The sequence below is a fragment of the Dama dama genome, chromosome 26 (assembly GCF_033118175.1).
Source record: "Dama dama isolate Ldn47 chromosome 26, ASM3311817v1, whole genome shotgun sequence".
NCBI classification, from domain to species: Eukaryota; Metazoa; Chordata; class Mammalia; order Artiodactyla; family Cervidae; genus Dama; species Dama dama.
In genome coordinates, this window is record NC_083706.1 from 28,944,934 (window position 1) to 28,971,068 (window position 26,135).

Consider the following 26,135-nt stretch of genomic DNA (forward strand, 5'->3'; position numbering starts at 1 on the left):
GCTTGGTCACAGGTCTGTCTGTCTTAAGCAGTGGTTCTCAAAGTGTATTCATTCAAGTATCACTTGTGATTTTGCTAGACATGCAAATTTTCTGTCTCAGCACAGGACCCATTAAGTCAGAAACTCTGGAATTCAGGCTTAGTAACCTGTTTAGGCATTGCTCCTTGTGACTCTGGTGCACATTCACTTTTGAGAACCATGAATTATGAATTTTGGATTCTCTTGAAAACCTATGGTGAGGACTTTAGAGGCTCCGTTCTCCAAAGCTCTGAGAAAAGGTCTCTACAGTGTGGGTGGAAGCATCCAGCCTGCCAGGAATTGAGGTCAGGCAGGAAGAAATTAGGGGTCATTCTTTTGCTCTTCTCTGCTCCCCTCCTCTACTCCCCTGCTCCATAAACTCATATCCACCAATATAAGCAAATTGTCCTCAAATGACTACTCACTTCCAGCATGCTGATACCTGAAATCCCTTAAAGGGAGAGAGGCCTTCCGATCAACAGTTAGATTAATACTGTTAGTATTAATATATGAACATATTTACATAATGACAATAAACCCAATAATATCATGTGTTGTAATAAAAGATTAAAATAACTCATGGTGGAGGTAGTGTTTTCTGTGAACACTTTTTTTTTCCTGTGAACACTTTTTAGTCATGCATAACAAATCATTTTCTAAGTGTGATAACAAATAAGAGAATATTAGCTAAAGGCAGAAAGAGAGAGGTTCCAGTAATGGGATGAACAGGGAGCTAATAAGAAAAAAAGGTTGTGAACTTTCCATAATTCACAGTCATGCCTTGAATTACTTTCAACAAGCATATTCATTTGAAGACCTTCATGAAGATAGATTTTTCCCCCTAAAGCTACAAAATCAAACTGTTCCATTACATGTGATTCTTGAGGATTTTTAGTTTGTTTTGATTATTGTTGTTGTTGTTTAATCCACAAAAGAGCTTCCTTGTCAAAGAATTTGTCAATTAAAATTGTCACTATAATCCATAGTGACATAGTTCATTCATAGTTTATAAACCATAGTTTATTCACCTTCATCATTAATATGATAAATCAAAGCAAAGATTGAAGGTGGCTGCCCCTTCATTTCATTCCACATATGTTAGTCTAGACATTTTCACCAAAGAAATCTCTTCGAAAAATTCCACTTCATAAGTAGTCTGTTTTAGGTGACAACTCTCATTCATTTGCCTGCAATGTGGGAGACCCAGGTTCGATCCCTGGGTTGGGAAGAATTCCCTGAAGAAGGAAATGGCAATGCTTTCCAATATTCTTGCCTGGAGAATTCCATAGACAGGGAAGCCTGGCAGGCTACATTCAATGGGGTCACAAAGAATCGGACACAACTAAGCGATTAACACTTTCACTAGTTCATTTTAGTTTTCAAACATGTATTATTTATTTGTGCTTCAGATTATTTTTAGTTCATAATATCTTTAAGTTCAAATTAAGTGTGCATTGTACAGTGCCTAGCAGATAGTCATGGGCAATAAATGTTCTGTAGCATTTGTGATAATATAATATTTTAGGTTTTTTCTGTTCTTGCTTTGAAATATCAGAATAAACAGAGAAACTTTAATTGTTCCCTGTAGCTAGACTTGGGATATGGTTTAACATCAGGATGAATGATAGCAAATGAAGGAAAATATGATGCAAAATTTGAACTATATACCTGTTCATGTTTCATTTACAGATCTTAAAGTAATATTTTCCAGTGTCTGGTCCTTGGAAAGTACACGCAAGACACTTCAACATAACTCCCTTACACAAGTGGCAATAATAACCTTGATGAAGTATGAGACTTTAGAGTTTATAAAATACTTTCAAGAACACAATTTCATGTGATGCTTCCAACAGCCTGTGAAGTAGGCATGGGGTTGTTACCTCCTATTTACTCTGCTGGAAGAAAAAGTGTCTAGGAAGATTTAGTGATTTACCCAACATCGCAAAATGAGTTATAAAACCAATTATTTGTCCAGATGCTTGTGTCATCCATGCTCAGCTACCTCTTCTATCGTCACCATGAGCTCTTCCCAGCCCCACTGGCCCGAGTCTGGTCCACCTCCACTACTCTGGGCCAAGTCACATTTCAGTAGGTGAGATAAAAGGAGAGGAGAGAGTTCTTCGATAGGTAGACTTTTGACTGGAGGGAGATAGACGCCATCCAGTATCTGAATCTAAAAGCAGACATGGAAATTCTAGTCTTCGCCAACATCTCAGCCCACCACAATAACACTGAAAATATCACCTGTGTCCTCTTTCAGAGAAGTATATCTTCTTGGTCCTAAACTCTGTGATTTTTCAATCCTGGCCAACCCTTAGAATGACCTGAGAAGATTTTTTTTTTAATTTAGATGCTCTGGCCTCACTCCCCGTGCATCTAAGATGGGGCGCAAACATTGATATTTTTGAAAGCTCCCCAGGTGACAAATGTGCAGCCAGGTTTGAGATCCACTGATACAGCTGAAATGGAAGCAAAGACTGTTATATACTGGCACAGAAGCCGCCTTTTTTCTCCACAAACCAGGTAAAAAGAGCATGTCTGTTGACAGTCCCAGCCATTTCTATGTGGAGGCCTTGTATAATTTCCAAACAAGTCAGAAAGTTGTGTCTACCAGGGAATTCCTGTGGGCTATTATTAAAGGGTTTATGGTTAACTGATGGGCTGAATTAATGGTGAGCATTAAGGCAGATCGAACCTCAAAATTCGGGCAGATTAACAAAGTGACCAATGTGAAGGTACAGATTTCAAGTTTAACTCTGAGTTTCCTATCTCTCACAAGACAAGCACTGGTGGTAATAAAAAGGATGCTTTCTTTCCTTTCCCAGTCAAGTGTGCATGGACCAGCCCTTGTAAAAACTTGGGTCTATCCAGATAGACATAGGAGGAGAGCTATAATTAACTTGAATAAGCAAAGTAATAAACAGCAGCCTGAAAAACAACTTCTAGAAATCTAAGAGGGACCAAGGGTCTGTCCTTAAACTACCCCTTCCTTTATTAATCCCCTGCACAAGGAAACCCCTAGAAATTACATCAAGAGTTGTTTGCTCTCCTTATATTGGACTCGATTACATGTACAGGGTTATGAGAGAATCTCATTGAGGAAGCACCTAAGCACAAATAAGCTTATTAAAGTGGATGAGTGATAAGAAATAATTCATTTCATATAAAAATGAGGAAATGAATGTATCCTACGAAGTTACAGTACTAGAGGAAAAATATTATATTGTACTTCTTAACAAGGTTAAATATACAAATTGCACCTGAAGTTTCTCTTTCGCCAAAGGTGTATTTGACCCTTCCCTACCGGTAGCAAGGAGATATCTAATTATTAATTAACTTTTGCTAAGCAATTCTAAATAAATAGATTCATAATCAGAAAACCATTGAATCACTCAAAATCATCTAAAATGTCTCCATGATTTATGGAAGACAAGCCCACAATACACCGAAAGCAGGCAGATGGGGTAGATTTTTATTTTTTACTTGGAGGATAGTTGTTTTACAATGTTGTATTGGTTTCTGCTCAACTCAAATGGAGTAAATAAAATATCCTGTCTTTTGATCCTGCCTCCCACTCACCCTCTATGGAGTAGACTTTCTAAAGTCAAGAACTTGCTTTTATCACATTAGAAGGGGAAAGAAGTTTATGTATGTGATTTTGTTCAACAAATACTTCTTGAGGATCAATCGTGGGTTTGACATTTTTGAGAGTAAAAAATAACATGGGACCTCCTCAAAATAGCTATAAGACAAATATTAAATAAGCAGAGAATGCTAGTCAATATCATAGATGTATTGGATTAAATTTAAGACAGCAGATATTAAAGTTCTCATTTAAATATACACTACTACTGAAAAAGAAATGTGGATTAGAAACAGTGAGTACTGTCAGCAGTTGGAAGGACATGATACAAGTTAGTGAAAAGCCCTAGGGCCCAGTTTCACTCTTTCCTCATTTTAGCAAACTTTTATAAAACAGCACTTTCATTGGTAGTAAATATTGGCCATCCATTGCCAACAAATCAGGTCCAGCTCCCTTGGAGCAGAATCAAAGCTCATTCAGAACTAAAGCCATTCATTGTGAGTAGTCAGGTGTTCCCTTGCCCCCCACCCTGTAGTCTGTAGTCAATCAGACTACAGCCCCTCACAGCCCCCTCAGCCCTGGCCTTTGCCACGCTGATCCTTCAGGCCCCAGGATCCTCTGGACCCCCCACCCCCTCCCAAACGTTAACCCCCACCCACCCACACACTTATACCTACTCAGTTCCTACTTGTCCATCAAAATCCAACCCCAGACCTGAAACTTGCTCTGTCAGATCCAAGTAAAGGAGGCAGTTCGTGTCCATAGTAATTTGCCTGAATCCTGGTATCTTGAAAAGGTTAAAGATTCTAAAAGAGCTATTTTGTTAAAGGTCCGCTTCTGAAAGAGATGCAAATACTGCTTTTTGTTGGCACAGTAGCCAGTAGGAATCATGCTTGTGAGCTAGTTGGGGCTGACAGGAGGAAAAGGAAGCCATGTGTACAAGTGGAAATGTGGTCTTTTCTGAGGAGAGTAGGAAAGTATTCTCTGCTGTTAGAAAATGATAGCATGATGAAGTTCTTAAAGCTAACCTACCTACAATCTTTGCCAATCTTGCCAGAATAAGTTACCTTCTGTACTGAGTGGCTGATTGGCCTGAAAGACAATCTTTCTGGCTGAGAGACACCAGTTGAAAGCCTTTGCCATTATCTAATAAGTGTAGGGTTTCTTGCTATAACATAATTTTAATGAGTTATAAAGACACATTCTATTTAACATATTTGTCAGGGGAATAATTGGATCTACATGAAAATAAAAATGAGTGGAAAAGGAATTAAAATAGACTTCAAAGTTTATTTTCTTTAAAAGCCTGTTATATAGTAATTATTTTTTAATTTTATTGCTAATTAACACAATTTCCTAGCTTTCTCTAAATAAAGAGATATACTCACACAGAGAAAGTGAGAGATTGATTTCAAAAATTATTCTTCCAACTTGTTTAAATCTCCTTTAAAGTTCACCCTAAACTGAGGAACATATCTTTACGTGTTGTTGATACACATTTAGATTTAGGAAGCTTTCCCAGAAAACATAGATTCCTTAGTGTCAAATATGCAAATCTTAATAAATACATTGAGAATAATAGCAGAGAATTTTCTAATTTTCAAAATCATAACTACATTTTGACATGATCATTGGCTCATTTACAAACAAGCTTGTCTTTCAAAGTTCTTTTTCTGGAGTTCCAGATTTATTTATTTTTTCAAATAAATCAAGCAGTGATGCTCGCTCTTATTTAGGTCGTAAATATTCTTGAGCAAAGAATTAACCTCACTCAGAAACCCATTGATTTCCCGAGTGATCCAGCAACCAAATATATTATTTGATATATTTAGATTTCCCTTAAATTATATATTATACAGACTCCCAAAAGCTAAGAGAGAAAGTAATATTTTCATTTTCTACCATTACAAAGGACAGGAAAATGACAGAGACAAAAGTGCAGATTTTTATCAATGTAGGACAAGAAGGAGTGTTTTGTGACTTTGTTCTCTGTCAATTTAAACCATTTAAACAATCTAGCTCTGCTGCAGAGAAGAGAAGTGTCCTCTCCTCTTTTAAACTCATTCTCTCTCCCATTGTGGAATGTTAAACAGCAAAAATACGCCCATTTGACCCCAAATGTGGTCTTTTATCTTGGCCTGGTTGTTTTCGATCCAAGACAGAGAAACATCCAGCTAGTTACCCTGTTTCTTTTCCAGGGTGCACTGCACTTGTGTGAGTACATCTGAAAGGCCCAGGGCAGAGTACAGTGGATATATTGTTTGGTGTTCTTCCCTCGCTGAGAAATAACAACCCCACTTAGAGCACAGAGATGCTGTGAGGCTTAGACACAATAAATTCCAATTACAGTTCTTTGGAAATATAGCACTGTGGCCAAATATTAAGGCTGATAAGAAACACTCGGGGCCCATCATCCCTGAACTGGTACTTTTAACAGCCCGGTCCAGGAGGAAGCTGGAAACAGTTGTTCCCTTAAAGCCTGTGCCTATATTTCTGAACTAATATGTTATTGTTGTTATTGTTTACCGACTGTGTGATAATTTCAAGAATCAGAGGAAGTAGCTCATTTGGGGAAGATAACATACATATTTTTTCTTTTTCTGTAATTCCATTACTAAGAATCTATCCTCAGAAAATCTAAAATACATAAAAGGTTTTTGAATAGAGATGTTTCGGCAGTGTTATAAGAACCAAAAATTTAATGACAGTCCACATGTTTAAGAATAGGAAAGAGATGAATTTCATTATCATCGAGGCATATGTTGAAACATTATGTAGCTGTTAAACACTACATTTGTGAAAAGTTTTAATGACAAAGAGAACTGTTTTTCTTACAGTGTTAAGTGAAAAAGAACCCAAAATGGTTTGAGTGGCATAGTGCCAGCTATTATATATGCATAATATAAAATATGTGTTATATATGTATCTGGATAAGACTGCAAAGAAAATAGGAAATGTTAGCAATAGCTGGGGGGTGGGGCATCATACCTAATACTTCCCTTCTTAATATTGTCCTTTTCATTCCCCACTTATTACAAGAAGAATTTCTCACATTTTACAAAACAAATACACACACACAGGCATCCAACCACTGGAAATGAACTCGGAACACTTACTTTCCAATCTATCTTACCATTGTAAATTGCATGATGTTGGGAAAATCTCTAAATCAATGCTTCTTTCATAGACTATGGTAATTTTATCTCATAAGAGTATGCTAGCATTAACTGATATATTGTATTTGAAATAATGTTTTGATAAGAAAAATCCCATATGATTACATAACAGTATTTCTTGGAGGCAGAGAAAGTGGGCCTTTCATAGTTTTTGCAGGTCACCCAGTATAGTGAAGATAGTTTGACCACCGTTCCTTTTGCCGCTGCTTGGAATTCTGACCACCATGAAGGAAACTGAAGACTGTGGTGAATCCTGGTTCCTGTAGACTAAGTAAAAAACTAATGCAAATTTGTTATGTGTTTCCCTGTTTTATATAATGTGATACGAATTTTGCATGATTTTTCAACCTTTCTTTAAAATTGACAGCCATAATTTGAAAACTCCAAAAAGTGATACTAGAACATTACAATTCTCGTTCCTTTTCTATCAGTGATTCAGATAGTGGCAAGAAGGTAGGAAGAAGGGAAAGAAGGAAGAAAGGAAAAGAGGAAGGGAGAGATGGAGAGAGGGAAAAGAGGGAAAGAAAGAAAAAAATAGAAGGAACTCAGAAATACAGATCCAAAGTTTACTACAAGGAAAGTTGGGAAATTTAATTCTCCTATATGTTGAGAGAGAGGAAACAGAATGACAAGCAGACACCTTTTCTTTCCCACAGATTAGAAAAAAATCAAAGGATTTTGGCAACTAAGATGCCTGGGGTTCAGTCTAGTTTGGGAAGGGTGTAGATAGTATGTATCTTGAGAGATATTTCTGGAAACTTTCACCAACCACTAGGTGACATTTAAAAAAAAATTCAGAGTTCATAAACAAATCTTTGTTTGCCTTTTGAGGTCAACACTTCAACAGTCTATACCAGGATTTAGGAATTTCTAACCCACAGGGGCATGGGTAGTCATTGGACCTAATTTCGTTCTTAGACCCTGCCCTTCTTTCAATTCACATTCTAGCTTTTTTTTTTTTAAATCACCTAGAAGAATTTTAGCCTTAGACAATACTTTGACAAAGTTAATAAGATTTGACATCAGCTTCTGGTTCGTAGAGCAGGAAGGTGTAAGTGGAAAGTAAGGTTAGAAATACAGCAATGAGAAGTGAATTTCCTAACTGGAATCATAGTAACACATGTGGTCAGGGTCAAGAGGTGAAGGGGAAACCATTCACAGTCATAGTTCTAGGGCTAGAATGAGGTCAAGTCTGGGAGGCTTGTCCCTGAAGGCTTAGTGAATTTGCACATGGCACTTCCAGATTTCCTTCACCCAGAATTCTAGTCCATGTCATGTGCTAAACAGACCACTTCCTGGTTGAATTTATGTTTTCCTCACATCTCAGAACTAATTGCAAACTGAAATTTGTTTGCTTGATACTTTTGCAGGTTGTTGTTGGAGAAATAAAAGTGATTTTTCAGTTCTAATAGAAAAAAGAGAGGTTTTACTTTCCCTTTTCTTCTTTACAGCAGAATGTGTAGAATTTGTCCTGAATTCCCAGGCTGCTCTGTTACAGTGGCTCTCAGTATTCAATCATCTGCCTTCTTGAGTGAATCTTAAATATGGAGCATCTTTCTTCTCAGAGTAAGACTCACTTTAAGTCACCAAAGGCCCATTTATCACTGCTTATTTAAACTATTACAGGATCTGAATCATATAGCCGAAATCATGGAAAATATAATAATCATTTCATAATACATCCTTTATTATTAATAGTGGCTGCACTGCCTGACCTTGGAATCACTCCTCTACATGACTGCACTATCCCTGTGTCCAAATGTGGATCTTGGCCTTTTGAATAATCTTCTCCTTTTTTACCCAAACTTGTCTATCTTGGCTAACCAGAGGCTTACTGTGGATGGATCAGAGTAGGCAAGCATTAGGGTGTGTGTATATTTCTAAGTGCCTGAACTAACATGGGACAAGCTGTATGGATAGTGGGTAACTTGATGAAACAACCTCAATTAGGTCTTCATCTCTCACATTATCCAGGGTGGCTGGGCTTGGATTCATAGGCTGTGTAAGCACTTGTTGTTAGATTCTTGTCTTAAAAAAAAAAAAAGAAGAAGAGGAGAAGGAGGAAGTGTGAGAGTGTAGCTTTTTTTCCATCAGAGAAATAAGTTTCTAGGAAATGATAATGGTTTAGAATACGGTTTATATGTCTCCCTCAGATAAGAGTTTGTGGTCTTTGTTTTGCATGTACCTCTCTCATGGGGTGGCAAACCTAATTCCAAGTCAATAACATATTTGTGACCTTGAATAAAAGAAAAATTAACCAAGAAAAGCATTTGAGTGACCCCTTTAATTTCCAGGTTTACCAACCTCTCTCTCAACTCGGTACACCACCGGGGGTCCATCACTTCCAGCCCTCTGCCCAGACTCACCCTCTCAACTTCTCTTTTCTCAGGAAGAGCCACTGTCAGCAAAAGGAGTCATTTTTCCTGGAACTGTCCTTTCAATCTTCTGATCTGGTTTTGGCCCCCACCCCAGCTCCTACTCATTATTAGCAGTGTACAGAAAATGGGAAAAATCAAGATTCCTTTAGAGATAGACACACAGACTTATAGAGATGTGTACACACAGACTTAAGTAACCACTTACTTTGTCCTAATGTACTCCTTTTATGAATATTTCTGTTCACAAATGGTTTCAGAGTTGTGATATGGAGAAGTTAGGGAGTGAGGAATGTGTATTTAATGTCTTTTCCCTCTTCTTGTGGGTGGTTATGGAGCCACCTTTCAATCATATGGTTTTTCAGCAGTTCTATCATTTTAGCTAGGAATAGAAGAAGGAAAGCATGAAAGTCTATATGTCGAAAGAGCTAGTTGAACATATAAGAAAAAGAAGGCTATAATTCCTTTGTTAAAGCGAGTACTCTGACAAAAGACTCTAATGTGAATGTAATTTTCTTTATTTTAATTAATAGCCAACTAATGTCTGTATTCCAGTATGAATTTTTTTCTAATATCTTCACTATGGAGAGTAAATTTAGACCCATTCTACAGTTAGAAAAATGGAGACACAGCACATCCAGGGACTTCTTCCAATATAACAAGAGAGCCAGACAAAAGCTAATGACTTACAGATGTAGGATATTTTTCAAAGAAGACACACAAATCATGTTATCTTTGATGTAACATGTGTAGAACTAACAAACTGCCTGCTTTTGAGACTTAATAATCAGAGGGGGAAAAAAATCTTTTCTTTTTTTTATTTTAAAATTCCTCTGTGTATGTAGTCATTTCTCTAAGACCAAGCCAGGGTATTTTTTTGTGAATAACAAATCTAACTAAATAAATATTGCAACAAGTTAAATTAAAATTTCCATATAATAAAGTTTAAAATTTCTACCCCTCTTTACCAGTTCTCTTATGGGAGAAAAACACAGGCATGATGACAATGGCAAAAAAAGAAGACTTTCTCTCTCTTCCCAAATCTGGTAGACAGGAATAGCTGTTGAATAACTGTTGAACTGGGTAAGCCAGGTGCAGAGGTCCTTGCCTTCAAGTGGCTTCCATACCGGAGACCACAGGTGAGATAAGAGTGATCTTTGGAGTGAACGTGGAGAGCCATCCATGTTGGGGGAACAGATGAGAGGCCATCAGACTTGGTCTAAAGATCAGGATACAATTTGTGGAAGAGGTGAGAACCAAACTAATACCTAACATACGTGTAGGAATGAGCCTGATGAAAGAGTGTGAGTGACATTCCAGAAAGGTGAAGCAGCATGTGAGAAGACCTGGTGATAAAAGAGCTGGCAGCGTATTAGTGAGGGCTTCCCTGGTGGCTCAGATGGTCAAGAGTCTGCCTCGAATGCAGGAGACCTGGGTTTGATCCATGGGTTGTGTGGCTACCCACTCCAGTATTCTTTCCTGGAGGTTTCCATGGACAGAGGAGCCTGGTCCTCCATGCAAGTCCATGGAGTTGCAAAGAGTCTGACATGACTGAGCAACTAACACACACAAGCATATTAGTAGAATCCAAAGAAATCCTGTGTGACAGGCATGATGGGGAGTAGGGATAACTTACCTATCAGAATCACCCTTTTGCACTTTTTGAACATATTAAATTTATGAACATTCGATAGTGTGCTAGTTAAATAGATAAGACTAGGTTTAACTGCTGACACACCATACAAACTTGTGGATAAAAACAAAAAACTGGATGTACACATGAACAAAGACTTTGAATATTTTCCTTAAATGATAGGTTTTTTTCTGATAGGTTTTATAAGCTGGGTTAAAACCCAAGTCCTATAGGACTAGCATTTATATCACTAATGTCCAACCCAAACTCACTTTTTAAGAATTTAAAGGAATAGTTTTCTTAAAAGCTCTCACATTTGCATTCTATCTTGTCCAATTATTCTTTACAAAGATATTTGAGATTATTTTCTTGATTTTGGACAAACTATATATTCATTTTAGGGCTTCCTTGGTGGCTCAGATGGTGAAGACTCTGCCTGCAATGCCTTAGACCCAGGTTCAATTTCTGGGTTAGGAAGATGCTCTGGAGAAGGGAATGGCTACCCACTCCAGTATTCTTGCCTGGAGAATTCTATGAACAGAGGAGCCTGACAGGCTAGAGTCCATGGGTCACAAAGAATCAGACATGACTGCACAACTAACACTTTCACTCCATTTTTAGGAAACTTGGAATATAGAAGAAACTTATATCAAAGAAAATAAGATTGCCCATGATACCACAATGCTGATAGCCTGATAGCCACTGTCAATATTAATTTTCATAGAATATTCATTATATTATTTTCTAAGTTTTTCCGTAGAAATATATCATTATAAGTTTTTCAGCAATTTGGGTGTATTCCTTTTTGTGTACATGTATTCATGTGATATATATTACATTGATTTTTAAACCAATTTTAATTATATAATTTACAACTTTTGTAGAACTATATCTAGTGTGTAACTTTCAGCCTAGTTGAAAATAATTTGTAAGCTATAAAGCTGTTGTATTTCAAAGAGTTCGGGCTCACGCAGGCCTCTATTCATTAGTTTTAAGACACCACTGTGAAATGACGTAGGTGGCAAGTATTATCGCTGTATTGCAGATGGGGCATCCAAAAGCAGACAGCAGTTGCATAACCAAGGCAGAGCTAGAAATATACTGGGGTTATTTTGAAAATAGGTAGAATGTAAATTACAGGTGAAATTAAACGTTGGCACTTAATACTTCTAATCAAAAGCTTCATCTCTTTGAGATGATAATGCATAAAATGTACCAGCCCTCTCTTACTTTTCCATGAATTAAGAACCAAATCTGACCTTGGGGAGTCCACATGGGTATGAGTGGAAAGTTAAACCAGTTGCATATGCCTAGTTGTTGCCAGACTCTTGCCTGAAGGTTTAAATGTTCTGTTAGAGCTACAAGGATATCTAAAAGATTTCATTGAATTTGGATGATGAAGTCAAAATACCCATAGGTGTGTGCATGTGCAAACATACAGAGACACACACAGAATTTTAAGACCAAAAGTAACACTGGAGCCCAATTTTTATTATTAATCTTTACTTGGGCACAATTTCACTTGAAGCTAGTGGGATTCTTTTTCCTTAGTCAAGCCTGCGGACTCAAGTCTGTTGGGAGCCAGCAGACCACAACAGACGTCATCAGTTCTCTGGTGCTTCAGGATATACATACTGATCACTGCAGGGGTCGGGAAAGATTTTATTTTTTAACTTGCGCAGGCTTGCACAATTGTCAGTGGATATAACCCTTGCCTTTCTTTGAAGTGTGAGCTATCAAAAACGAAATAAACCAGATGGAGTTATTTTTTGACTCAAGGTGACAGAGCAGACCAATGCCTGAATGTTATTTCTTTTTAAAGATGGAAAGAGAATTACAGAGTTACTACATCTAATTTGCATCTTCCTTTGAAAAGGTGGATCCCCAAAAGAAATTTTTCTCAAGTGCCTTTTGTCCTGATTGTAAGTAATAAAATTGAAAATAAGAGAAAGGGCAGATGATTGACCACTTAGCAAGAGAATAAAGGGGAAATTGTCAGCTATGACAGTGAGAAACACTGAGTTGGAGGCATTCAGATAACCTCTGTTCTCCTTGTGACCAGATAAATATACACTCTTGCTTCCCAGATTCCTCCCATACTTGGTGCAATACTTGAAAAAAATATTTTTTGACCAGGTTTTTGGCATTTTCATCTTTTCTGGGAATAGTTCTAAATGACCTAGGGGAAATTTTCTAAACCAGAGAACAGTTTTGGCAGCAAAAGCAAGCCTCAATATGTATTATGACTGAAACAAAGTAATTTAGCCTTTTACTCATGCAAGGACCTATGAGAACATCTATGTTAAGCAAAATAAAATGAATTTGATATCTCTATTTTAAATATGGGGACAAATGTTTTACATTCTTATTATTTTAACTCTGTAAAAGAAAATGTGGTTGATGATTTGCTAATAAATGAGAAGAAATTAGCTAGATTATTAATGTCAATTTGTAATTTACTCTTACAGAATTAAGTTCTCAGTTGTATTATATTTGTTCTACTTATATGGCTGCTTTCTCTGTTATCATGTAAAAAGTGTATAAAACAGCCTCTCTGGACCTTTATTTTTCTCATCTATACAATGGAGATAATAGGTCCTATTTCAAAGGGCTACTGAGATGATTAGATGATACAATATAAGTAAAATTTCTCACCCCATGACTGTACACAGTAGAGTCTTTCTGATACATTCCTTTCTACCTTCTTGTTATTTTCTATGGCATTTGAAAAAAGTGGTGTGAGGATTTCAGTGGATTAATTGTGTAAAGTCCAACTGGTAAGGGCACAAAGCCAGGTATGTGTGGAGGAGCTACCATTTATGAGTGCTAACTGTGTACCTGGCACATAATAAATGCTCTATAAATATTAGATATTATCATACCACACACCTCGTTTTATCCTCACAATAACTCAGGAGAGTGTTTCTTTTCATTCTCATCTTCCAGTTGATGAAACTAAGGCTTGGGAGGTCAAGTAACTTGCCCAGTGTCACACAGCAGGATTATGACAGCCAGAATTTCAACTGAGATCCTCTCCAGAACTCCTGGCCTCACCCCTGCATACGCCACACCTACTGAAGTATATGAAGTATTGGGCAGGCAGGCCTGGGGTGAAGTCCATCATCTGGAACAGGACAGGGAAGCCAGAAGTAAAATAAAATTAAAGACAAGGTAGCTGGCCTTCTCACCTGTGAGAGGAGTTTCCAGTAGCAATCTCTAAGCCTACTTATTCACAAGCATAAAGCAAGTACACAAGCATAATGCATAAGTACTACTTATTCAAGTATATTTAATCAGCTTGGTTATCTGGTCTCACAGCCTCTAGAAGATCTGAAGCAATAGAATTGAAGGTAGGGACAAGTTTCTAAAGCCAATTGCCTTGAGAACAATAAAAATGAATTCTGAAATCCTGCCAAATGCTGACCCAAAACTTTTTTTAAATGTAGTAGCCTGGAGCCCTTACCATACGAGTCCTTGAAGTAATAGACAGTCATAATAAAGTCATTTAAATTGTTAGAACAGAAATGTGTTACACATTTTATATAAAAAATAAATTTCATCCAAATATTATTGTTTTTAGGTCAGGGACTTAAATAGGAAGTATCAGCAGGGAAAACAATCACTTAAATACATTTCCTCTGTTGATAGTTTTAGCTAACTATCAATATTACCAAAGCTATTGGGATTTGACAATATTAATTTTTCATTATTAATCCTGAAAATTTAACCACATTAACTTTTAGTTTTTTACTTGCTGGACTTTACTCCATTGTACATAATTTTTTGAATTGGGTGATCAAAATTGTGCCAAAGGCAAATTTTATATCAGGCAGTATTCAAACATCAGTGACCAGCATGGGAAATGGTTTCTTGCACTATTTTAAGAAGGAGTTGGCAACTTTTAATGTCACCACTAATATTTTAATATAAAGTATGATCAGGAAGAAAATGAACTCATTTTCTATAAACAGGCAAACTCCTAAGAATTTCTACCCTAAGCATTTTTGACTGAACAGGTTATGTTTCAACATACATTGACAACATTGGTTGACAGCCCTGGGAAGTTAGGAACTATGATGGCAGTGAACAAGATAGCCAGGGAAATTTTCAAAAATATTAAATAGTGACTGAGGATTTTTAAAGGCATAGTTGTCTTCTGACTTTTATCTGTAGATTTTCTTGAATTTGGGGGCAAATCATTTGATCCCCAGAAGAATCCCAGTCTCATTATGACTGACAGAACCCCAGAATGCAGATAACTGAATCCAGAATAAATCAGGAAGACACACCTCCACCAGATTCCCCTCAACCCAAGTCCTGCAAACCAGAGTCCGGGAAGCTCATGAATGAGGACCAGACAAAACTTCACCTGAGAGATGGACTGATTTTTCTTTCATCCGTTTCTTTGTTTAGAGCATTACTCCAATGCATTCCCTATTTAGTATCAGACTCCTCTTATACATCCCAATTTCCTGGTAGTTCCACGCAGATTAGATCAATAGATGATCACTCTGGGACTATATTCTTCCCCTGAAGATTTTTGGTCTTTGTCCTCCATGGCCTCAGACAGACATGGAAAAATCATACAGTGGATATAGCACCTGAGCACTATGTCCAACCTGACTAAATGTGATCAACTCCTCAGCATTATGAACAACGCTGATCCCAACCCAGTCAAGAAAAAGGAGGCCAACACGTGGCATGTCATCTGGATCATCATACCATTTAGAGTCAAATGAAAACCTGTGAGGGCTTCCCAGGTGGTTCAGTGGTAAAGAATCCACCTGCCAATGCAGGAGATGGGTTCAGTCCCTGGGTCGGGAAGATCCACTCCAGTATTCTTGCCTGGATAATTCCATGGGCAGAGAAGCCCGGTGGGCTACAGTCCAGGGGGTCACAAAGAATCAGACATGACTGAGCATACACATATGAAAAACTTTGAACACTTTAAGTAACAAAAAGAACATGGTACCTCCTCATTTAAGTAACTAAAAACAAAGCAATAAAGGAATCTTTATCACTTAAAGAAGTCCAACAAAGTTCTGATGGTTCTTAATTATTTCCATACTTTAAAAATGTATGTATCAAAAAATCCAAGTATTTATTATAAGAAAATTTTGGTGTCCATGCTTTGTTAATCCCCTAAATATGGACTTAGCCTATGCATTAGCTGTCTTTGTGCCCAAGTATCTCTCACCTTGAGTGATATATGCATGGGTTCCCCCTCCCCACAAAAGGCCCAGAATTGTCTCATGGTCACCCATCTCTATTTTTACAAAAACATAGTCTCTGCTTATATCCACTTGATGGAGTCAGTATGAATACTACTAAGTAGATTTTTAAAAATACATTCCTGGAAATAAATACTACCAGAAATGCAAAGTATTGTTCTTAAAACTGATCTGCTTCTGAAGTTAATAAATGACTCTCTGAGAATAAATTGTTCAACCCTGTAAGATGAATAAAGTGAAGGACATTCCAGGACTCTGTAGCCAAAGTTCTTCTGGTAAATTACAGGGTGCCTTGAGAGAAGTTGCATTGTTTCATACGATGAAGAAATTAATTCCCAGAAAACAAATTTTTTTAATTTCACAAAGAGTGAAATAAGTGACAGAGAAGTCAAACATCTAGTATAGCTTGAAAAGAAGAAGAAAAGGAAAATCTCTCAAATTGTAAAACTACATCTATCAGGGCACTACCAAATATGCTTTTTCTCATTGTCACTGCAATGTACTCATGGTTTAAAATATTTTGTCTATGAGACTGTGTTAATTTGGCAATAATTATTTTGTTTTTCTTTTTCCCTCTTTTTTAATTACAATTAGACCTTGTGCTCAATAAGGTGTTAACAATTTTATGTCAACTAAGAATTTGAAATTTTTAACAATAGGCATAAGGCAATTTATTTTATAAATTTATCAATTTATCAAAGCTAAATATTTTGTTTCTACTAAAAACATACATATAATATTTTTGTAAGTATATACAGCTATATATTAAGCCATTTACTGTATTGAAATATGTATGGTAATATAGCTTTTAAATATATAGCAAAAAATAACTTGCCAACCATAATTCCCTATCTTATCATCTCTCTGAGGTAGAAAACTGCACTGAATTCAATCTTCTCTTTTTACAGAGGAAAATAAGTCCTAGAGTGATTACTGCCTTCTCCAAGATCAAACAACCATTAAAAATGGAATTTTCTTTTGTCCATAACACTTCTGGAACAAATCCCATCTACTTTCTATGTTCTCTGAATAAGCTCTTATTTTAAAAGAAGAGACTCACAAGAAAATTGTTTCTATCAAATGACTGTCTCTCAGATCACCTCTTCTCTCCACTGTCCATGACTATTCCAGGAATAACTATTTGCTCCATAATATAGCTTCCCTTGTATCTGCACCTTCCTCCATTTTACCATTGCATTATAACAATCACGCCTACCTTGGTCTGCCACCCCCTCTGGGGTTATGGGCTTTTTGATCTCTTTATCTTCAGCACTTACTGTACTTAGTTCTACGTTGATTTGGGATGGAAGCAGCTGGACTGAACAGGACACGATGTTCTGTTTTGTTTCCTTTAAAACAAAACAAATATGCCAATACTTCCCACGTAAAGACTGATTTTTTTCCCTAGACTCTATCCTCAAACTATCTACTTGACATCTACTAGGGTATCTGAAGTGAAAGGTATCTGAAAGGCATCCCAAACTCCCAATATCTGACTAAGTGCTTGATTAGCATCACATCTAAATATGTTTCTTCCCATCCCAGCCGCTAACTAGGATACTAGAACTCAGCTGCCCTCTTTCTCTCCCATGCCAATCCATAGGTATATTCTAGAGACCTACTTCCAAAATCTTTCCTAAAACTGTTTATTTTTCCTTTGGTCTCACCCTAACCAAGCCATTGTTCTTTCTTTCTTGAATTTTCTTAGCCTGCTTGCTAATTTCTGCTTCTCCCCTTGCTCTTATAAAATCCCTTCTCAGCAGAACTACCACTGTGATCTTATGTAAACTACATTGATCACACCACTCTTCTGAAAAACTTCTGATGGTTTATCATCACACTTGGAATGACATCCAAGATCATCTCTAGTCAGTTATACAGCCTAACATGGTCTGCTCAGAATCTCATCACACACAGCCCTCTCCCTCATTCACTGAATCCCTGCCATCTGCTCTTCGTTTCTCAGACACAGCCAGCTCATTCTTGCTTTAGGGTCTTTCCCTCAGTTGTTCCTCTGCCTCAAATCTTCTTCCCTAGATCTTTGACTGGCTGGCTTTTCCTTGCCATTAATTTTCAGCCTGATTATCACTTAGTTGAAGAGGCCTCTCCCAATCATACAATGAAAATCCCTTTTCAGCCACTATTGATCAATTAAGTTTGTTTATAATATCTCTGATAATGACCGAGGACTGTCTTGTTCATGTATTTGTGTGCGTGTTTCTGGCTTTCACTGGAATGTAAAGTCTGACTTGTTCAAAGCTTCGCTTCCTGACTGACTCATACAAGGTGCTTCATGAATGTTTGTTGCTCAGTGCTGTTCATTTCATCTTCCTGCCTTGGCTATTGACAAGGTGAATGAAGTCCTGTATTTCAGAGTCTCCCTGAAAAAGATTTGTCATCTACGGTCAAGAGATCTCTTCTCTTTTCCATCCTTGAGCGCCTACTCAAGGTTTCTGTAATGACTGGTTGTTATTGTGTAGTAACCTTTTGTCCCCAGCAGTTGCATCCTTTGGGCCCTGGCGTTGATTTTCCTCATCTTGGCGCCTGAAGAGCCAGTGTGATCTCTTTTGTCCCATTGCCCTGGCCATGTGCAGTGATACCCGCAGTGCAGGAGGTGGAAGGCACTGCTCTTCACATGTCAGAAGGGGTGACCTCCCTGCCTGGCCCCAGCAGCGTGGTGGGGGCTGAGCGCCAAGCCTGTGTGTGTGGCGCACGCAACATCCTGACACTTCCCCAGAGTTGGCTTGGGGCTTTGGATGGGTAGTGACTGAGCTCCTGGGATCAGATTTACTTGTCCCACTAGGAAGCGCTGGTAGAGAGGGTGGGAGAGACTGCAAAGTACTATGTCTATTAAGTCTCAGAGATCACAAATGGAAACCGAAAAGAGAAAGAAAGGGACAGAGAGAAATAGGATGGTCTCAGGAAAAAAAAAATCAGCTTACTCACCCATTTTACCCCATTGCCCCATGAAACCAGCTCTTTGCTAATATGGTCTTCCACTGGCTGAGTTTCCATAAGGCCACTGTGGCACTCCAGCTTTTTTCTCAAATTATGGAGCTGCTTTTAGATGCCTATGAGGCCACTCAGGGGTGCATGGTCATTCATTCATTGAACAGATCTCTGCTACACCTGATGGACAGTCTGCTCTGATCAGTGGTATGGTCCAGGTCATCTCTCAGGGCAGAAGATCCCAGAACAGCAGAGTATTGCCGGATCTGACAAACTCAGAGGTGGTCTACAACTCCCAACAAGAGCTGAGCAAACAGAACCCTAAAGAAAGGTTGATGCTTAGAACTCATCTAAACCTTCAATGTCAGACTGAAGCCCAAATCTTCTGAGTTGTTCCCGAGTCCCATACCACACTAATCTCACCAACAGTCCTTCTCCAGTCCTCAATGGAGGGGCTGAGGAATGGACAGTTCAGAATGGTTCTCTAATTACAGCTCCCCCAAATTCCTTGAACAGAGCACGTTTCCTTCACCATCCTAATCCCCTGATGATGAAGAAAGCCATTCTCTTACTTTCTTTTGACACGGTCAATTTCTGCAATCTTCTCCAAGAACTGCAAAAGTCATTTCACACTCTCATAAGAAACCTTTGATTTCTCTAATTATAGGAACCATCTCATGGCAAAAGTAAATAAATAAACAAAAGTCTTTTTGAAGTTGCTTTACCTTTTTCAGACCACAAGGATCTTATTTAGAAAATTGGTAAGAAACTTTAATGCCCTAAATGATGTTCATAAGTCCTGAAGTGGTGACAGAGTTTCCCAGAGTGTTTTTAATTACCAGCCAGGAGTGTGCTTCTTGGGCTTCCTTTGTAGCTCAGTCGATAAAGAATCTGCCTGCAATGCAGGAGACTGGGGTTCCATTACTGAGTCCAGATGATCTCCTGGAGAAGGAAATGGCAACCCACTCCAGTATTCTTGCTTGGAGAATCCCATGAACAGAGGAGCCTAGCAGGCTACAGTCCATGGGGTTGCAAGAGTCAGACATGACTTAGTGACTAAAACACCAGTGTGCTCTTTGCAAGATCCTGAGGGACTGATTTACAGATGACAGTGTCTTACCAAGAAAGATTTGATGCTTCAGCAACTTACAACCTTTGATGAAAAGTGAGGAAATAAAGACTTTTAAGACAATTATCCTCTAGGAATAATTATGCTGTAATGGGTTTCTAGAGAGTTAAAGAGAAACTAGTTCAGTACTCAGTGTCTATGCCTGTTTATTCAGACCACACTATAGTACTCAGCATCAATGGCTATCTATTTAGAACACACTAGAAAAAATATTATGTTTTGTACAACTGGATCTGGAGAACCTTTCAGATATCTGAAACTCATGTTAGAAGTTAGAACATGAGGAAGAGATGGGAACAGCCCAGTATTGAACAGAAGGGCCCAGCAACTGATATTCTCCGGGGTCCTGGAATAATCTTTATGATTATTCACAGTGAAAAGCCATACTTTTTTTTCTGTTCTCTGTAGTTTCTTTTTTATCTTTGTCTTCTTTTCCACCATCTCCTTGACCACTCCATACCCTTTGTTTTTCCTTACTTTTACCTCTTTTTTGCAAATGTTTTTATGAAGTATATAATTTACAATGCTGTGTTAATTACAGATGTGCAGCAAAATTATTCAGTTATATATATGTAATTTATTATATATATATATATTTTTTTTTTTTCTTTAAATTCCTTTCCATTATAGGTTATTACAAGATATTGAATATGGTACCCTGTGCTATATAATAGGTCCTGTTGTCTATCTATTCGGCATATAGTAGTATGTATCTGTTAATCCCAAACTCCTAATTTATCCCCCCTACATTTTACCTCTCCTATCTTTTACCCTCTGTATATTACTTGCTGGCTCTACTGATGGCACACAGGGCTAAGTGGGCTATTGGTGCCAGCTCCATGCAAAAGAGAGCAGGTGATTTGGAAAAGATGGTCATAACTGGCTTTTACTGAATGCTTGCTTTGCACCTGGACTTGCTCTACAGACTTTGCACAAATGCTCTCATTTAATCCTCAGTTTTCCCAAGAGTTCAGTCTAACTTTTCCAACACTTTGGTTCTACTGGAGGATAAAAGCTCTTTCAGTTTTTGTTTTGTTTCTGAAAATTCTCTTTGCAAAGATCCTAAAAGAAAAGCTCCCAAGACATGCCAACTTGAAGAAAATGTCAGAGGTACATTTGACCCGTAGGTTAGAGATAAGAAACAACTGTGTGGGTTCTCTATGGAATTTCAAGTAGATTTCTATAACTAATCTTTTGTTTGCACATTTGTGTTCTTATGGGGAAATGTGACTTTACCAAGCATGTTAGCAGGGAAAAGTTCTAACCCTTCCATAATTTCAAGAAAACCAGCATATGGTTTAGGTCAAAAAGAGTACTTGGATTTTGCAACACCAAGTATCCCTTCTGGGGTTTCCCAAAATGCTGTGGCTATCCCCCACCGAACTTTCTTCTTATTTTTACCACAGAAATAATAGGGCTATTTCATCATTCATTGTGATCTTGACCGCTTGAGAGGTTCTCTAAGGAAGCCATCAAAGAAATGAGTACCTGCACTTTTAATGTAATATTGCAAAAGTGAAATACAGAATTTACATGCGTGATGGACATAAAGAAAAATATTAACTAATGCAAGGCATGTAATAGACGGACAAATGGAATAGTTGGGATTAATTGGGTTTGGTCAGGCAAAGATTTAGAGTATCTCCTGTTATTTCAAATAAGTGAATTAATTTATTAATAAATTATTACTGAGGACAGGACTTGGGGGATATCCACAGAAACTGAGCATCTGAAAGTCAGAATGATTTGCCCCAGGCTTTGAACTTTTCTCTCCTTAGGGACATTTCTGAAGAGCCAAGCCCTTCTGTCACTTTGTAACACCTTATAAAGAAGGTGTTATATAAAGGTGTTGTGAAATTTATAGGTTTACATTTCCCTAGTAGAAGGACTGTGAATATAAATGACGAGGTAACCAAATTTACCATGTGGAAGTAAAGCCAAGAAAAGGAACTAAGGCAGAAAACAGAAAATGCCTGGCCCACTGGAAACGTTGCTGTCCTCAACTTCATCTCCAATCTATTACCCCAGGTCAGAAATCAGCTGAAGACCAGATCTGGATTTCCCTATATGTATTGTACATATGAAAACTGACCCAAGTCATTTCCTTAACACTCGGAAACACTTAAGAATCTCTTTTTCCAATTTCTGGCCACGCTGTTTAGAAAATCCAGATGCAGCTGGCACTGTGATCCTGTAAGCAGCCTTGCTAAATGGCTTCAAAAGGAAAATATCCCTCTAATGTCTTGGAGAAATCGACTCATCTCCACTCACCAATTCTACATCATTGTTCCCTGGTTTTTCAGATCCAAGATTTAGGTCAGAGACAGCAGAGTTGCTGCTGCAATTATGATTAAATCACACAGAAACTACTCTGATCATCTTTCATCACTGCCCTGAAGAGTTCCAGTGCGTGGCAATGGCAGTCACACATAATGGTACAGGTAAATCAAGTCAGTTTTCATAAGGAATGAAGTCATTTTCGGACTGTGGCGTCTGGTTTGAGGAAACCATCCATTAATGAAGAGAGACCAGATGTTCACCTAATTTTTTAAAAAAATGTCATGGGCGCCATTTTCTTTCTCTGCAATCATACTGAGAGAGGAAGACCTTCAGCACTTTCTGGATGAAGGTTGTGGCAAAAATCTCAAGTCCAACCTGGAGGCTACTGTCAAGACCACAGTGGGATAGAATATGGCTTAAAGGACACAGGATATAATCCCACCATGAATAAAAGATAGAAACAGGTGCAGGAAGTATCATAATTATTCTTTCCTTCTGACTTGCCTCACGTGAATGTTCATGATACAGCCGTGGATACAGTCATGTGTGGTTGCAGTGTGTTGATCAAACCAAGTTCCTACTGCTTAATAATACACCCAACCACACAGGAAGTGTAGGACAATGTTAAGAGAGCCTGCTCGAGAGCCAACCTGCCTTAGTTCAAACCACTCTTCTAAAGTTTGGTAGTATGTGAATCTTGAGCAAATTAATCTCATAGGGAATCATGATTGTCCCTACCTTCTCTGGGCTCTTGCAAGGATAATATAAAGCATTTCGTATAAAATGTGTGGTGCTCTACTGAGTACATAAGCAGTGAAAAGAACATGCGTAAGCTCAGGTCTGTGTGAATACAGGGCTTATGCCATCATTATTGGTATAATTAGAAAATTACCTGCTGTGGATTGAATGTTTGTGTCCTCCCAAAAATCTTATGTTGAAACCCTAATCCCAGTGTGATGAGTAACTGGGTCATGAGAGTGGGGCCCTCATAAATGAGATTATAAGAAAGACTTGAGAGACATGGTCTCTCCACCACATGAAGATGTAGTAAGAAGGCAGTGTCGGGATAAGGAGCCTCACCTGATCCTAACCATGCTGACACCCTGATGATTTCAGGCTTCCAGACTTCAAAACTGTGAGAAATAAATTTCTGTTGTTTCAGCCATCCAGTCTGTCTTCAGCTTGAGCTAAGATGGGATCTAATTGAAATGATTAATTTATCTCTAAAGTCCCTTAAAACTCTGGCATTGCATGCTTTGCCTTTCTTGGCTACCTAGGAATAAGAACTTTTCCTAAGCTGCCAAGTCACTAGCAACACTATATCAAGTCACCTGAGAAAGGTGATGAGAAGATTCTTAAAGTCTTAAAATCATTACAGCTAAACTTTAAGTTTTTTTAAAAAAAAAAAAAAAAAAGATCCTATCAGCAAATAAAAAATAATCAACAAAAAATATAATTAATCACCCACATTATTTTGACAACATACAAACTCTAACATAGTTCATAATTTTTTGTTTTAAATAGATTTCTAGATATTGTCTCAACTGTCAAGGTACAAGAAAAATTTAATGAAAAAAAGTTGGTTTTCATCATTATTAATCACAGACACTAACTGAGACCTGTCCTGTCCACAATTATATTTTAATACTACAATGCATCATGCTTTATGATTAGTTGTATATGTGTTTGTTTTTCCTCTAAATTCGTAAATAACTTTAAGGACAGGGACTATGGCTTTGTATATAAAGGACTTAGCATGAGACACTCAATAAATTATTAGCCACTCAGTAAATGCAGAAGGAAGGGAGGAAGGAAGAAAGAAAGGAAGGAAGGGTACATCCCAGGATTTTATGTTAATATACAAACTATGAAACAATGCTCCCTGCATTCTAAATTGAAAGACAAGCTGGAGCATTAAAGGCAAATAGTGATACAAGTTATCTTAAAAATAAATAAAATGGGTATGAAGCTCTGCTTTATTTAAATCAGAGAGGCAGTTGAAGTGGGGCACAAAGACTTCATGAAGAAAATGGGAGTTTTTTGGATGAGATGAGTGGAAAAAATCTTTCCCAATAAAGAGAAGAATAATGTGAGCAATAAATATTAGCTTTCTGATACTGCTGTAACAAATTACCACAAACTTAATGCTTAAAACAAACACAAATGTTTTATCTTACAATTTTGGAGTTTAGAAGTCTAAAATGAGTCCCATTAGGCCAAAATCAAAGTGTCTGCATTCTTTTCTGATGGCTCTAAAGAGAATGCAGTTTTTCCCTTTTCTTTCTTTGAAAGGTTGCCCTCATTCCTTGGTTTGAGGGTTCTTTCTGTCTTCAAAGCTAACATTGGCCAGTTGAGTCTTTATCACATCTTATCAGTCTGACACTGACTCTCCTGCCTCCCTTGACCACATGTAAGAACCCTTGTGATTACACTGCATCCATGGAGACAATCCGGAAGAGTCTTATCTTAACATCAGATGATTAGCAACCTTAATTCCTTTTGCTACCGTAATTCCTCTTTGCCATGTAAACTAACTTATTCACAGGTTCTAGGGATTAGGATGTAGACATCTTTGGGAGGTCATTATTCTGCCTACCACACAGATCACTGTGCATCTAGCATGTATGGGAAACAATATGATTCCATAGGAATTTTGAGTGTTAAATGTAAGCTTGAGTGAGTTTACAAGGCTCGGTTAGTGGGAGCATGGTTTTGAAATGTTGAATGTCCAACAAAGGGATTTAGACTGTTTCTTTAGGTAATAATTCTCTCTGTGTTGTGTTACTACTAATATCTCCCATCACTTTTTATTTGTTACACATTAGAAAATAATATGCACATTAGGAAATATCCTAATTTTAAAGATAATTAAGACTTCACTGAACTTTTTTGAATGACTAATGAAAAACTTAAAAAATAAATTTTAGAAGTAGCTCAATCAATTTATTCCTCAAACTTTGAAAGCAAAGAAGTAATAAAACATAAACAGGTATTTTTAAAACCCTAGTTGCAGATGGTTCTGGAGTTGACTCCTTATGTTCTAATCCAGACACACATATATAAGAGCAGCAAGATATGTGAACACATGCAAGTCAAAGGTAAGGTATCTTTGCCTTGCACTCAAAATAGGCAACAGGACATGAATGTCCCAAGCAAAAATGTGTAAGAGGACAAAGAATGCAACAGTCTCATGGTCAGACTGTTGAATGGATTCAGGGAGAAGATCATGGAGGACAGAAAGTAGCAGGTTCCAGTGGCTCAGAGAAGAAAATAGAGCAGAACCCATGGTAACCACCTTTTAGAGACAGAAAGATGTGCAATCATTTTAGATACTTTATGGAAGAGAAAGAGCAAATTTTAGTTAGAATTTAAATGTGGGATAGAAAAGAAGGTTACGAAGACACTCTTAGAGCTTCTAGATGGTAAAGATTCCACATGTGCATCAGTGTTGCCAATTATTCTAGTGTGCTAAGCTTTCTTTCCTTGATGATACTGCTGTTATCTTCTAGCAACACTACATATCACAAAAGGGGGTGGGGGGTTCACTTGGATTTCCCATACCATACTACACAGAGAGTGTGTTGTATGTTGTTTATATACATTAAATAGCCTCACCTTTACTTATTTTTTTATGACTACTTTCTGTCAAGCCATTTCCCTGAGTACTTTTCTAATTCCTTTTTATTTTCTCTTATTAAAAAAGTGGTTTTGTTTGTTTGCTTTGGTTGCACCGCACGGCAACCCTTGCCCCATGCAGTGGA

General features: G+C 37.7%; 1 protein-coding gene and 1 long non-coding RNA gene across 3 annotated transcripts in view; one reads left to right on the forward strand and one right to left on the reverse strand.

The window, feature by feature from the left end:
- PDE7B (phosphodiesterase 7B) overlaps positions 1–26,135 on the forward strand; it is a 344,452-nt gene that overhangs the window by 152,215 nt on the left and 166,102 nt on the right. The gene's annotated exons all lie outside the window — the stretch shown is intronic.
- The window catches only part of LOC133047000 (uncharacterized), a 124,554-nt gene that overhangs the window by 14,039 nt on the left and 84,380 nt on the right, over positions 1–26,135 (reverse strand). The window lies entirely within an intron of this gene.